We start from the raw sequence: 3,601 nt of genomic DNA, 5'->3' as shown, positions 1-3,601 counted from the left end.
GGCCATACTGCCCAAGGTTATTTATAGATTCAATGCCATCCCCATCAAGCTACCAATGAGTTTCTTCACAGAATTGGAAAAACTGCTTTACAGTTCATATGGAACCAAAAAAGAGCCCACATTGCCAAGACAATCCTAAGTCAAAAGGACAAAGCTGGAGGCATCATGCTACCTGACTTCAAACTATACTACAAGGCTACAGTAACCAAAACAGCATGGTACTGGTACCAAAACAGAGATATAGACCAATGGAACAGAACAGAGCCCTCAGAAATAACACCACACATCTACAGCCATCTGATCTTTGACAAACCTGAGAGAAACAAGAAATGGGGAAAGGATTCCCTATTTACTAAATGGTGCTGGGAAAATTGGCTAGCCATAAGTAGAAAGCTGAAACTGGATCCTTGCCTTACTCCTTATACGAAGATTAATTCAAGATGGATTAGAGACTTAAATGTTAGACCTAATACCATAAAAACCCTAGAAGAAAACCTAGGTAGTATAATTCAGGACATAGGCATGGGCAAGGACTTCATGTCTAAAACACCAAAAGCAATGGCAGCAAAAGCCAAAATTGACAAATGGGATCTAATTAAACTAAAGAGCTTCTGCACAGCAAAAGAAAGTACCATCAGAGTGAACAGGCAACCTACAGAATGGGAGACAATTTTTGCAATCTACTCATCTGACAAAGGGCTAATATTCAGAACCTACAAAGAACTCAAACAAATTTACAAGAAAAAAACAAACAACCCCATCAAAAAGTGGGCAAAGGATATGAACAGACATTTCTCAAAAGAAGACATTCATACAGCCAACAGACACATGAAAAAATGCTCATCATCACTCGCCATCAGAGAAATGCAAATCAAAACCACAATGAGATACCATCTCACACCAGTTAGAATGGCAATCATTAAAAAGTCAGGAAACTACAGGTGCTGGAGAGGATGTGGAGAAATAGGAACACTTTTACACTGTTGGTGGGATTGTAAACTAGTTCAACCATTATGGAAAACAGTATGGCAATTCCTCAAGGATCTAGAACTAGATGTACCATATGACCCAGCCATCCCACTACTGGGTATATACCCAAAGGATTATAAATCATGCTGCTATAAAGACACATGCACACGTATGTTTATTGCAGCACTATTCACAATAGCAAAGACTTGGAATCAACCCAAATGTCCATCTGTGACAGACTGGATTAAGAAAATGTGGCACATATACACCATGGAATAATACTATGCAGCCATAAAAAAGGATGAGCTTGCATCCTTTGTAGGGACATGGATGCAGCTGGAAACCATCATTCTTAGCAAACTATCACAAGAACAGAAAACCAAACACCACATGTTCTCACTCATAGGTGGGAACTGAACAATGAGATCACTTGGACTCGGGAAGGGGAACATCACACACCGGGGCCTATCATGGGGGGGGGGAGGGGGGAGGGGGGAGGGATTGCATTGGGAGTTATACCTGATATAAATGATGAATTGATGGGTGCTGACGAGTTGATGGGTGCAGCACACCAACATGGCACAAGTATACATATGTAACAAACCTGCACGTTATGCACATGTACCCTAGAACTTAAAGTATAATAAAAAAAAAAAAAAAGAAAAGAAAAGAAAAAAAAAAAACCCATTTCCCCCTTCACTCTTGCTTGTTTGAAAGCTATTCAGTAGCCTCTAAACAAGGCAAGTAACTTCCAGGAGGATGCTGGCCCATCTCAGGATCTGCCCCCTCCTACCTGCCTGGCCACCAGATCCATAACTCCTCTGGAATCAAGGCTCAAGAGAGAGGTTTAATGATTTGCCCAGCACTTACACAGGTGATGTGTGACAGAGGCGAGGCTGTAATCCAAAGTGGAACTAGTGATGAGATTCTTTACAGCAAGCTGCATGCACTAAGGCAGTTTTCCTTTCTAAATAAATCTCTCAGACTCTCACTGAGTCAATAGAGATGGGAAACCAGTGATGATCACTATCTCCTTATAAACAAGTATCATACACTCAGATTATTAAGTTACTACCCAGTCCTTTTTTTTTTTTCATTAACCTTTCCCATATGCAAGGCTGGCTACATAATTTCCAGGACCCAGTGCAAAATTAAAATGTGGGGCACATTTTTAAAAGCACAGAGAACTTTTCCTGTGGCAACAGCCATGCTGAGAGGAGCATGGCTCTCTCTTCTCCGCCATGGTGTGTGCTCGCCCACTGATATCATTGTACTCTGAAAAGGGGGAGTCATCTGACAAAAATGTCACTTTGCTTGCTGTATTCAAGGCTCCTATTCAACCAGATATTGTGAACTTTGTTCACACCAACTTGCACAAAAGCAACAGACAGCTGTATGCTGTCAGTGAATTAGCAGGTCATCAGACTAGTGCTGAGTTTTTGGGTACTGACAGAGCTCTGGCTCAAATTCCCAGAGTTTGAGGTGGTGGGACTCACCTTTCTGGCCAGGGTGCTTCTGGAAACATGTGTTATGGAGGCCGAATGTTTACACCAACCAAAACCTGATGCTGTTAGCATCATAGAGTGAACACAACCCAAAAACGATATGCCATCTGTTCTATCCTGGCTGCCTCAGCCTTACTAGCACTGGTCATATCTAAAGGTCATTGTATTGAGGAAGTTCCTGAACTTCCTTTGGCAGTCGAAGATAAAGTTGGAGGGTACAAGAAGATCAAGGAGGCTGTTTTGCTTCTTAAGAAACTTAAAGCCTGGAATGATATCGAAAAGGACTATGCCTCTCAGCAAATGAGAGTTGGCAAGGGCAAAATGAGAAACCATCACCGTATCCAGCACAGAGGCCCCTGCATCATCCATAATGAGGATAATGGTATCATCAAAGCCTTCAGAAACATCCCTGGAATTACTCTGCTTAATGTAAGCAAACTGAAAATTTTGAAACTTGCTCCTGAAGGGCATGTGGGATGTTTCTGCATTTGGACCGGAAGTGCTTTCTGGAAGTTAGATGAATTGTATGGCATTTGCCGTAAAGCTGCTTCCCCCAAGAGTAACTACAATCTTCCCATCCACAAGATGATCAATACAGATGTTAGCAAAATCTTAAAAAGCCCAGAGATCCAGAGAGCTCTTCAAGCACCATGCAAGGAGATTCATCGCAGAGTCCTAAAGAAGAACCCACTGAAAAATGTGAGAATCATGTTGAAGCTAAACCCATACGCAAAGACCATGCGTCAGAACACCATTCTTCACCAGGCCAAGAATCACAAGCTCTGTGTGGATAAGGCAGCAGCTGCACTAGAAGCCAAATCGGATGAGAAGTAGGTTGCAGGCAAGAAGCCTGTGGTAGGTAAGAAAGGAAAGAAGCCTGCTATTGATGTTAAAAAGCAGAAGAAACCTCTGGTGGGAAAAAAGGCAGCAGCTACCAAGAAACCAGCCCCTGAAAAGAAGCCAGCAGAAAAGAAGCCTACTACAGAGGAAAAGAAGTCTGCTACATAAACTCTTAAATTTGATTATTCCATAAAGATCAAATGATTTTGGACAGCTTCTTTTGAATAAAGACCTGATCAAAGAGGCAGTGAGAAAAAAAGAGCACTGAGAAAATGATGTTAAAGTAC

At 41.8% G+C, this 3,601-nt stretch overlaps 1 pseudogene; it reads left to right on the top strand.

Annotated features, from left to right (window-relative positions):
* Window positions 1-2,210: 2,210 nt before the first annotated feature.
* LOC117074514 lies at window positions 2,211-3,364 on the top strand (annotated as a pseudogene).
* Window positions 3,365-3,601: the final 237 nt, after the last annotated feature.

The sequence above is a fragment of the Trachypithecus francoisi genome, unplaced genomic scaffold, assembly GCF_009764315.1.
Source record: "Trachypithecus francoisi isolate TF-2019V2 unplaced genomic scaffold, Tfra_2.0 Lachesis_group5, whole genome shotgun sequence".
Taxonomy (NCBI): Eukaryota; Metazoa; Chordata; class Mammalia; order Primates; family Cercopithecidae; genus Trachypithecus; species Trachypithecus francoisi.
Note: the sequence above shows the minus strand (reverse complement) of the source record. Positions and strands in the feature narration are given on the sequence as shown.